The following is a 12,990-nucleotide window of genomic DNA, read 5'->3' as shown; positions in this document are numbered from 1 at the left end:
TTTAATATTTAAGCAGTAGGGTAAGATGCTTGCATTGCAATGCCACACAGTCCTTCAGCAGCATCAACTCCCATTTGCATTCTAATGTATCCTTCTTCACCCCAATCTGTTCCCCATGAGTTCTTAACCAACCAATACTTGGTTCCATCACTATCCACACCATATCCCACAGCAGTGACACCATCACTATCCACATGAACCAGTAAACACACCACTTTTGTAAAATTGAAAGTCGGATCCACTAGCATCAATGGCTACAGAAATTGGTTGATTTGCCACAGCTTTTTGTAGTGCCTGCTCATTGTTGGCCGGGACATCTTCATATCCTGTAATGGTAGCTGCTTGGGTGGATGCTTGATTTGCACTGCATGTTCCGTCAACACCTTGATAGGGGTATTGAGCTTCCGTGCTGAGTCCGTGATTTTGAATGATGAATTTGAAAGCATCATCCATAAGACCACCCTCACAACCTTGGTCCACACCTTTTGTGTCGCAATCAACAAGTTCTTGTTCTGATAAAGAGACCAATTTTCCAGTACTCAACTGATGAATTCCTTCCGTTGCTGCAACAGCAGAGAATGCCCAACAACATCCTACAATAGGTAAATTGATATTACAATTAAATATTTGACCATATAGTCCTGCTGAATTGAATGCATTACTTATTAGATAGTCACTTACCGCATTGTCCTTGATTCTTCACAGGTGTCACTGCTCCTTTCTTCCTCCAATCAACCGTGGATGGAACCGCACTTGCATTTTCATACTTAAAGGTAGATGTTCTTGTGATTGAGGAGCACATATGCCCCTTGAATTTGTTTCTAGAAGCTGTGAATTCCTCGTTGGTGAGGTCCGCAAATTGATTGATGCCTAGTTTGTATGATTTGTTACTGTTAACATTGTTGGATGCTTCAATGTAATTCATGTTTTCTGCAAATATTTTTAGACGGTTCTCCCTTTCTTGAGTGTCCTTATAGACTTTGCCATAGTAACTCATCCATTGCTGGTGCCTCTCATGCATAGAGTCGTATTGGAGAGTGCGAGAAGTGACTTGAATAGTCAACAAACCCAGGCAGAATATGAATGTCAATGCAATACCACTATGATATAATTGATTTTTGGCAGCCATGGTTTGACAGACAAGGATTTTTGAGTTGATTAGTTAGCAGTTGAATGTTAGAATGATGTGTGGTGATTATACTCAATGATCATTGTGGTATTTATATTAGGCAATTTTATGGTGAATTGAATATTAACATTTTGATAGTTTTCAATTTAAAGTCTAAAACAAATTTATGGTCAGTATGTGGTTTCGTACTCGGGAGAAATGTCTGAATGAGAGATTCTGTGATTAACTATTTGGGAAGGTCAGTGCTATGGACAAAGGAAGCCTTGTGCGTTGGAAATATTTTAGATTATAAAAGTGAAGGTAGACCAGCAGTTTGTTTGAAACAATAGTTATAATTAAAAACAAATTCACCTCTCATGATAAAAACAAATTAAGTATCAACAAATTCCCATCTCATGATAAAAACAAATTAAGTAGTAAAGCGTATAATACTTCTATTCTACATTAATAGCTAATTTACCAAATGTAAAACAAATTCACATTCTTTACAAATTAACCAAATTTAAAACAAATTCACTTCTTTACAATATTGAAAAATTCTAAATATCTAATGTTAATAGACCAAATTATTGAACTGTGGAATTTTGAACGAGTTACTTCCAAGCGAGTATGAAACATGTGATACCATCCATTTTGTCGACATATTTTCTCACAGAATAGAATCTTTTGATGGGTGTTGATGGGAGTATAGATAATGTTAGACATTATTTAAAATTTAGTTAATGTTGAATAATCAAATTAATAAAATAAAAATAAAATAGTGAGATTTTGGTGGAAAAATAGTGTTTGTAAAAAATAATTAGAAGATAAAATGAATGGTGGGAATAAGAGTAAATAATAATATTTTTTTTAAATTTAGTTGAGAAGGGTAAAATAGGAATAACCTAAAGAGAAATTAGGTTTTCTTTTAAATATAAAAGAGTGAGAGTTGAGAGACTTTTATAATAAGTAAAATTGAGAGAAATAGAGAAATAGAGAAAAAGAGGCCAAGGCTAATGACTTAACGGAAGAAGAATTCACCTTTGTTGCAATGCTTTTGCTGAAAATTAAGGTAAGGGGGGATTACCCTACTATAAGTGTAATATTGAATGAAGGATAGAGAGGGATCCTCACTGTCCTTTAGGTTGAATTCTCCATTATTATATGTTATGAGTTCTTGGTTGTAAATGAGTGAAATTTATGCCAATTACCATGTTAATGTATAATTTATTGGTCTGTTATATGCTGATTTTTATACATGTTCTGTTGATACGAATTATGAATTTTTTGTTGCCATGATTGTGTTTTAGAGTTGAACCTGACCTTGAAAACTATGACAAATGATGATTTTGATGTGTTAATTGATGGATAAATGTTGTTTAGCTAATATATAAAATATGTATCTATGTATTTCTAATCGAATTGGGTGATTCGAGGTTGAAATCAAAGCTTGGAATGAGCTCCAATGGTGAAAATCGCATTCTGATTTTTGTTGTTTTGGGCGTTTGTGCTTTGCCCCAAAAAGTTGGGCTTAGCGAGCCCGCGCTTAGTCCTAAAAAAGTTGCGCTTAACGAGGATGGCAACGCATAATTGTCGTTTTTGAATCGATTTTGCAATAACATGTTCTATTTTTGGCGAGTGTTGGTACTATTAGGTGCCAAGTAACACTGGTTGACACTGTTTGATGTTAATTGATAAATTATCATCATGATGAAATGGTGATTAAGTTGATTATTGAAATCTTATGTTATGTATGAAACCATAAATGTTGTATTGAAGTGTGTAGTTCGGAAGTGTGGACTATTTGAATGTTGTATTGCAGGTTGTATATGGTTCAAAATGGGATAATTGGTGAATGTTACACCTAAATGTTGTTGCACTATCGTTTCATCATGTGTGTCGTTGTTGTGACGTTACAACTTGCTGACTTCCAAGAGGGGATCAGTGATGAGTTTCAGGTTCGAAGAGGGACCGTCCGGAGTGGACAAGATCAGTAACATAACTCTGATGTTTAAATTGATACCACACTACTACAGAAAAACACATGTAACGACGGACGCAAAATGCATTTGATGTCGGTTACAAAAGTTAGGTAAGCAAGAGCGTCATGAAAGGTTACTACTTATCATCTCAGTTATTAAAACATCGAGGGGTTAAGTTAAGTGCACGTGAGTTTGAATTCCAGCATCAGTATTTTTATTATTTTCATAACTGGATGGTGCACCCAATATTATTACCTCGGTTTATTTTAGAAATCGAGGGGTTATAGTTTTTTTTCTACTGTCGTTTGCACCTGAATTATAGAACCATATTACAGAATATAGAACCATATTTTGCAGATTTCTAAAATAGAGACGTTGTACATTTTGTCAATTCCTTAATCTGAAATATAATTATTCATTGATTAGCACCAAATGCAAACCCAAAATGGCACACACTTTATAATTCTACATCAAAAACTAAAACAAATGATTAAGAACCATTTGCTTACTAGTTTTCCCATATGCCCTCTTCATGATCACGACGAAAAATATGCACATCATCTAACTCATTTTCTTTAGATGATTGACTTACACGCGTTGCTAAACAAGAAGTCTCATAGTTAAAATCTTGATTTTCATCAGTACTATCGAGAAGATGTTTTTTTGAAGAACAATTGACCATCTAGTGTTAGATGGATCAGTAACATAAAAAACTTATTTTTCATGGTTTGCCATGACGAATGGTTCGTTCTTGTAAGTTGCCTTTCGAAGATTAACCCTTGCGAATCCTAATTCATTGGTTTCTACACCAGTTTTACTGTCAATCCACCTACACTTAAATAAAGGCACTTTAAAAGAAACATAGTCAATCTCTAATATCTCCCCAATGATCCCAAAGTATGCTATAAATGCTAGTACGAGATTGTTATCTTTGGAACTAGAAAAGTACATGAATTCAACCTCAACACTAACACCACTATTTTGAATGGTGATACGTTCATACTTTGATTTTGTACAAAATTAATATTTTCTAATGTCGTATGCACTCCAAGTAATTACATTAAACTTAGGCATACATGCCAAACATTTACAATTATCTAATGCACCACTCTCTTTAGAAATACTTTCATTAAACCAATCTATGAAAGTTCTATTATGCTCTATCAACAACCATTTTTTATTCATCCAGGGGTATTTTTCATTTATAAGAGCTTTGTGTGCGGTCAAGTAAATATCAACTTCACTAAGGTTATTCAATATATACAAATGTGCTTAAAGAACTACTTGTCAACTAAATGTCTTAACATTTAAACCTTTAATATCTCTACATCATAAAATCCATCATAACGAGTCTCGGGAACTCCTATAAAGTCCGCATCTCACAAATAGTTTGTACAAAACTCAATAGCTTCTTCAGTGATGTACCTTTCTCTTATTGAAGCTTCTGGACAGTGATGATTCTTTGTATACCCTTTGAGAATCTTCATGTAACGCTCTACCAGATACATCCACCACAAATAAACTGGACCACAAATTCTAATCTTCCTTACTAGATGAACAACTAAGTGAACCATAATGTCAAAGAATGATGGAGGGAAAAACATCTCTAATTGACACAAGATAATTGCAGTTCTGTGTTCCAAATCATCTAAATTTTTAGAGTCTATAACTTTACTACATATTACATTGCAGAATAAGCACAATTTGGTTATAATCACCCTTACATTTCTTGGTAAGATGCCACGGATAGCCACTAGCAGAAGTTGTTGCATCAAGACATGACAATCATGAGACTTTAAGCCAATTAATTTGTGAGCGTTCTCTGACACAAGTTTCTTCACATTTGATGAGTACCATTGGGGAACTTTGGTGCCCTGCAAACAATCGCAAAAATTTGTGATCATTGGTGAATGTTGCACCTAAATTTTGTTGCATTATAGTTTCATCATGTGTGTCGTTGTTGGGACGTTACAATTTGCTGATTTCCAAGAGGGGATCAGTGAGTTTTGGGTTCGAAGAGGGACCTGGTCCGAAGAGGGACCGTCAGGAGTGGAAAAGATCAATAAAATAACTATGATATTCAAATTGGTACCACATACATATAGGGTCGAGTTGTTGTCACATGGCATACATGTTCATATTGTGATTTAATTGTTGTGGTGTGAAAGAATTTTCTGTTTGATAATTGTTGTTGTTGTTGTTTATGCTACCCTTCCCGATCTTTTGCACCGCTAACATGATTGAGCATATTTTTACCCTTTGTTGTTTTGTTTGTGTGGGGATGTACGCCGTGTACTGATACTCAATAGTAGCTGTTGTGAGTTGGAGGACTACTGTAAAGCTTTCTTGTTTATTGTTTTCAGTTTACCGTTTTAGTCAGTTATTGCTTTGATTCTCTAACATAAAAAATAGGGCATTTTAGTTGTTTTTGAGTTAATAATTGGATTATATTGCTTCAGTTAAGCTTTTCAAATTGATGATATATTTGAAGTTTATGTTAGTTATTTGATTTTTGCATGTTATGTTGAGTAGCATCCTAAAATAAGGATTTTATTATTTTATAAAGAGTTTTAGGGTGTTATATAGAGTTAGTGTCACAACTTAAAACAAAAGGCAATTGTGAGATTTATTTTCTCTTAAAATGAGTATTGGAGAAATGTGGGAAAATATGAGAAAATATTTTCCCATTCATGTCTAGTAAGAAATCTATCAAGTCTAACTTAAATGAAATAGTCATGCACTTGACTATTAGTCTAGGTATACTTATTAGTTATTACCCTTGTAACTAAGATCGTCCAAATTACAATTATGGATATTATCCTACAAAATATTAGTGATTCTTTCATTAATAGAGTCACCCTCAATTTTATCATAATTAAAAACTCTAAAGGAGCCAAATATTATTTTGATGATTAACGGGTAAAATTGGCTCACACATGTGATATTTTTCATTAACTTTAAATAAATCATAGAGCTCCGTGAGTCTCCAGTTGGGGCAAATATTATTGGACATACCAATACTATAGCAACCAATATAGTTAGGGGTATGCAAAATATCCAGTTTTGATGCTCAAATCCATAACTAAATCTAAATCACTTTTAAATATCCAAATATAATTGAATGATTATTAACCGATTTAGTTATTAATGGTTTGGTTACCCATTCATATAATTCGGATATAATTAAATGGTTATTAACCGGTTAAATTATTTTGGATTCGGTTATAATCCGGTTATTATCCAAATTCAAATATTTTAATTGTCAAAATAAACTTTTTTTTTTTTGAAAAAAAAATTCGGAAAAAATAATTTTCAAAACTAGATTTTTTTAAAAAACCGGTTATATAATCATAACCAAATTTATAACCGATTATATAACCAGTTTTGATTAAAATGTGGTTATGGTTATAAATCTAAACCAATTAAATAGTTTTAAAATGGTTATAGTTTGGTTTTTGAAAATAACTTATGGCAGACCCATTCGGTTTAGAGCAAAGCCCAAGTGGATGAATGATTACAAAACTTATTAGACTTTTATTTCAGCTTTTATTTTCGGTTTGTATGCTTTGTTGGGCCTGGCCCTTTTGTCTAACCCACTAGGGTTTTATTTATAAACAACTACCAGCCTCCTTGAGAGGCAGAAAATTAATGAAATCAGTTTTTATTTCCTTTTCCTTCTTCTTACGTTTTGTGTTTGTCCTCTTCCATTAACATAGATCAATTTATTATATAGTTGTTGAACTCTCTTATCAATTTGGTGCTTTCATCTCTTGTGCTCATGGCCCCCTCCAAACCCCTTAACCCAAAAGAAATCATAGATGAGGCTGTGCAAACTGCTGTGCAAACAGCAGGTTTACACCTTGATTCTGCGCTCCAGGACACTCAGCAGCAGCTTGATGAGCGATTTGCCATCGCTGCCTCCGAATTGCAGCAGTAAGTCGGTCAACTCAACACTCGTATGGACAAAGATAGACATACGGCTGACTCCCGATATGACTCTATGATGTCAATCCTTACCAAACTTGTAGCGCAAAAAGATCCTACAGCTGCTGCCACCAACCTTACAGGGGGTTCTTCTTCAGGTACGGTTAAACACCCCTCCTCCACCATTGTTAATTCTTTACCTTTTACACAAACCCTAACCCCCACCAGCACCCCCCTCCGTAATTCCTCTCAATTCACCCAACCACCCTTTACATCTTCTATACCCACCCTCCACCGTGTTACTACAACCCAACCCCCTTTCACTTCGTCCATGTTCACCCCCTTTAGTCATGTCACCCCCTCCTTTTCACACCACAACAATTACACTTTGCCTTTCCTCACACCAGGCCTATCACCTAACCCGAATATTCCTTTTTCATATCAGTCCCAAATTCCGTATACACCCCTACCAGACCCCAACCCATTACCTCCTTTTCGCACCCCCAAATTGGAACTTGCTGCATTCGACGACTCTAATCCCTTAGAATGGCTTTTCCAAGCCGAACAGTATTTCAATTTCTATCAACAGCCACCTGAAAGTCGCTTAGCTATGGTATCCTTTTATATGAAGGGAGATGCCCTTTGTTGGTACAAGTGGATGCATCAGAGTCAGCTCCTAACGGATTGGCACTCCTTTACTAAAGCGCTGTAGTTACGCTTTGGCCCCTCAACCTATACGAACCATCAGGTAGAACTCTTCAAACTTAAACAAACGAGAACTGTTGTTGATTATCAGACTGCTTTTGAAAAATTGGGCACTCAGGTTGTGGGTTTATCACCGGATGCAATTTTGAATTGCTTCATTTCCGGATTGGTACCAGAAATCCAAAATGAAATAGCAATTATTAAACCTACCTCAATTTCACAAGCTATAGGCCTAGCAAAACTTATTGAGTCAAAGCTCAAAGACTCCAAGCCCAAATACCACAAACCCTTCTCCACTTTTCAACCCAAACCCACCACGGCCCAACCCACACCCAGCATGCTGTCACAACCCCCCAAACCCAATTCCAACCCGCAATCCACCAAGTTTCCCATTCGTAAAATCTTAAATAGTCAACTCCAAGAGCGTTGTGCCCAAGGATTGTGTTTCAATTGTGACGAAAAATTCATACTGGGTCATAAATGTTCTACCGGAAAATTCCTATTACTATTATGTGATGATGACTCTACAAGCGATGCTGAAACTTTGGATACACAAGATACTATTCTAGATACTGTTGCAGCTCCTGATGATACTTACTTTCAATTATCCCCTCAAGCAGTCAACGGCCAGTTTTCCCCCAAAAGATTAAAATTCAGCGCCTTCATTCATGGCTTAACAGTAACAGTTTTGATCGACACCGGAAGTACCCACAACATCTTACAACCCCGTATTGCCCAGCACTTGAAACTACCCACCAAACCAATTCCGAATTTTTCTGTCATGGTGGGCAATGGTTCAAAACTTTCTTGTTCAGGAATCTGCTCACAAGTTCCTATCACACTACAAAACCACCTATTCAGCATTCCTTTCCACTTAATTCCTATTGAAAGAGCTGACGTCGTCTTAGGCATGGAATGGCTACGAACACTTGGACCTCTCCTAGCAGATTTTTCCATTCCGAAAATCTCTTTTACTCACCAAAACACAGAAATTACCATTACGGGAGACCCAAAAACCTTGCCTTCCCACTCCTCATTTAACCAACTATGCCACCTCATTCATACTGACTCCATCGCATCCATACACCTATTGTTATACCAACCTGCTGATAATAGCACCATTCACCCAGAATTGACCCATAAACAGCAATTAGAGACTTTAACCACATCCCTTCCCAAACAAATCACATCAGTTTTGAACTCTCACGCTACTGTTTTCGCCCAGCCCCATGGCCTTCCCCCCAATCGACCCCATGATCACCACATTCCCCTTTTACCTAATACACCCCCATTAATGTTAAACCCTACCGCTACCCCCACTACCAAAAAGAGGCTATGTCTACAATCATTCAAGACATGCTGCACGAAGGCATTATTAAACCAAGTCATAGTCCTTACTCCTCTCCGGTTTGATTGGTCAAAAAAAGACGGCTCATGGCGTTTTTGTGTTGACTACCGTGCGCTAAATGCAGTTACTGTTCGAGACCATTTTCCAATACCCACGATTGATGAACTCTTTGATGAGTTGGGTTCAGCAACTATATTTTCTAAAATTGATCTACGATCTGGTTATAACCAAATCAGAGTTAAGCAAGAGGATACGCACAAAACCACATTCAGAACGTTTGACGGGCACTATGAGTTCTTAGTTATGCCCCTTGGGCTTACTAATGCTCCTAGTTCTTTTCAATCAGCAATGAATGACCTTCTTCGTCCCTATCTAAGTCGGTTCGTTTTAGTTTTTTTATGACATTTTGATTTACAGTTCTGACCTAGATGAACATGCTTTTCATTTAAAGTTAATTTTAGACTTACTTGTAGTTAACCAATTTTATGCTAAGTTGTCAAAATGCAATTTTTCTGTTCCTACTGTGGATTACCTAGGTCACATTATCTCAACGTAAGGAGTTACCCCGGATCCGGAAAAGATTCAAGCAATTATAGATAGGCCGAGGCCACGTTCACTCACGACTCTCCGGGGATTTTTGGGCCTTACTGGTTTTTATAGACGATTCGTTCGTCACTATGCCTCTCTCGCCGCTCCCCGTACCGATTTGTTAAGATCCACTAAATTGGTTTGGAATACAGCAGCCGAGTCGGCTTTTACAAGTTTGAAAACAAAAATGACGGAAACGCCTGTGCTTTGCCTTCCTGATTTCTCTCAGCTCTTCATTCTGGAAACAGATGCTTCTGCCATTGCTGTTGGTGCGGTTCTGTCTCAACAAGGCCACACTCTGGCCTTTTTCAGCAAGAAACTCTGTAATCGTCTCCAGGCTGCGTCCGTTTATGTCAGAGAAATGTACGCCATCATAGAAGCTATTAAAAAGTGGCATCAATACTTAATTGGCAGAAAATTCCACATATATACAGACCAGAAAAGTTTAAAAAATCTGTTGGTTCAGACCATACAAACTCCTGAACAACAGAAGTGGGCCTCAAAATTACAGGGTTTCCATTTCGAAATTTTTTACAAACCTGGAAGTTCAAACCAAGTGGCCGATGCACTAAGCCGCCTTTATTCTGAGGAAGATGCTACACTCCTCACTATTTCTTCACCTATCCCATTGTTGCTGTCTCACCTCCAGGATTACTACACAAAGGAGAATGAAGGTAAATCATTATTTCACAACATCGGGACAAATCCAACCTCTAACCCTTTTTTTCATATAAGAAATGGCATTGTGTATTATAAAGACAGGATTTTCATACCTCCAGAGGCTGAACTTCGTCAACAGATCTTGAAGGAATTTCACGCCACCCCTATTGCTGGCCACTCTGGGTTTCAGCCTACTTTAGCTCGTCTGTCTTCCTCTTTTCTTTGGCCAAGCATCTATAAGGACACAAAACTCTTTGTCAAAAATTGTGTAACTTGCCAGCAGAACAAATATTTAACAACAAAGAAATATGGTTTGCTCAATCCCCTACCCACCCCAAACCAAGTGTGGGAAGATTTGACTATGGACTTCATAACTCCCTTACCTGTTTCTTTTGGCCATACGGTGATATGGGTTGTCTGCGACAGATTGACAAAGTTCTGCCACTTCATAGCTCTCCCAACCAAGTTTATTGCTAAAGATCTCGCTTTACGTTTCGCCGTGGAGATCTGTCGGCTACACGGTACTCCAAAGTCCATCATATCTGACCGCGATTCATTGTTCCTCAGCATCTTCTAGAAAGAACTCTTCAAAGCACAAGGCACCACCTTGCGGTATAGTACGGCGTACCACCCTGAAACAGATGGACAAACGGAAGTTGTTAATAGATGTTTAGAGACCTATTTGCGTTGCTTTGCGAGTGAACAACCCAAACAGTGGATGAAATACTTACATTTAGCAGAACTTTGGCACATCACCGCTTTTCACACCTCCATCAATATGTCACCATTTGAAGCTCTGTACGGCCGTCCTCCACCAGCTTTTCCCCTCTACGACGCCGACTCTTCAACAAATTTTGATATTGACACCTCCTTGCAACAATGAAACGAGTTACTCAATCTGGTCAAACGAAATCTAATACGGAGTAGAAAGACTATGGAACAACAAAGTAACAAGCACAAAAGTGATATTACCTTTTCTGAAGGGGATCTTGTCTTGCTTCGATTACAACCGTACCGCCAATCATCGGTTTCCCGACGTGTTTCGAACAAACTCGCAAAGCGCTTTTACGGCCCTTTTCGTATAATCCGCCGCATCGGTCATGTGGCGTATCAGCTTGACCTCCCTCCATCTTCAAGGATCCACCCCATTTTCCATGTCTCACAGCTCCGGTCCTTCCATGGATCCACTCCTTTCAAACCCATTCCCCAAATTTTTGAACACCGTGATGATGAACTACCAGATCCAACCTCAGAGGAGTCACTCCTTCAAGACACGCTACCACAAGAAATAAGACATGGTGAGGCACAGAAGCCATCGGTTACTTTGGAGAGAGTTGTTTTAGGTGAAGAAACAGAACAAAGGCTTGTGAGAGACAATGTTTTGGAAGATGATACAAAAGACACTCTGAGAGAGAAAGTAAGTACGTTAAACGACTTACACTTCCAAAGTGATAAGTCTTTAACCAATGCGTGTGGGAAATTACAACTTGGGGAAACAGAAATAAATCTCAACGGATCTCCACGCAACACATGTGGACCGTTCGATGATTTAGATTCTCGTGCCACTCAATCTCATCCACCCACCCAGTCTGCCACGTTACCCCATGCGCCTCATCGATGTGATGTTCCTCTGCCCACACCTGTCCCACTTAATAAGCCTCAAGTGCCAGCTGTCTCCAACTCTAATTCTTCCCATCGACAGCTTCAAAAACCATTTTGGACTTCCGCGTTTCAACACCCAACTACTAGCTTTGGACCCAACCTTGAGGACAAGGTTGTTGTTGCGCCGGATAGTATTGATGGCAGGCCCATTCGGTTTAGAGCAAAGCCCAAGTGGATGAATGATTACAAAACTTATTAGACTTTTATTTCAGCTTTTATTTTCGGTTTGTATGCTTTGTTGGGCCTGGCCCTTTTGTCTAACCCACTAGGGTTTTATTTATAAACAACTACCAGCCTCCTTGAGAGGCAGAAAATTAATGAAATCAATTTTTATTTCCTTTTCCTTCTTCTTACGTTTTGTGTTTGTTCTCTTCCATTAACATAGATCAATTTATTATATAGTTGTTGATTCCTCTTATCAATAACCAACCATGCACACCCCTAAATATAATTTGTATAAGAATTAAAAATGTGTAAATCTATATTGTTTGACCAGATTATGGAAATCCCACCCGTTTTGCCTCCTCTAGAAACAAAATAGTTGATTGCGAAAACATTGGTTAAGGCAATGTTGCATAACGAATGAAAAATAATATCAGTAGAAAGTTTTAGTTTGCATAAGAAAAAGAATATCAGAGACATTGGTTTGAATCAACTTTTTAAGGCCTGCTTGTGGGTTACCCAATCCATGATAATTCCAAACTAGAACCTTCATTGTTGTCTGCATTCCTTAATTACAATTTACAAGGCTTGTCTCTGGTCCATGAATTGGGGTGCTATTTGATTATGTGTTTGTTGTGCCAATTTCTTCAAATTTTCTACCTTCATTCGTCCAGACAACAATTTGGTATGTGGTTGCATTAGTAGGTTCCTCTTTTATGTGATGATGACTCTACAAGCGATGCTGAAACTTTGGATACACAAGATACTATTCTAGATACTGTTGCAGCTCCTGATGATACTTACTTTCAATTATCCCCTCAAGCAGTCAACGACCAGTTTTCCCCCAAAAG

The 12,990-nt window shown here is 37.6% G+C and overlaps 1 pseudogene; it reads right to left on the bottom strand.

The window, feature by feature from the left end:
- On the bottom strand, positions 1 to 1,129 carry LOC131607253 (senescence-specific cysteine protease SAG39-like; annotated as a pseudogene).
- Between the last annotated feature and the right edge of the window lie 11,861 nt (positions 1,130 to 12,990).

The sequence above is a fragment of the Vicia villosa genome, linkage group LG5 (assembly GCF_029867415.1).
Source record: "Vicia villosa cultivar HV-30 ecotype Madison, WI linkage group LG5, Vvil1.0, whole genome shotgun sequence".
Lineage (NCBI taxonomy): Eukaryota > Viridiplantae > Streptophyta > Magnoliopsida > Fabales > Fabaceae > Vicia > Vicia villosa.
Note: the sequence above shows the minus strand (reverse complement) of the source record. Positions and strands in the feature narration are given on the sequence as shown.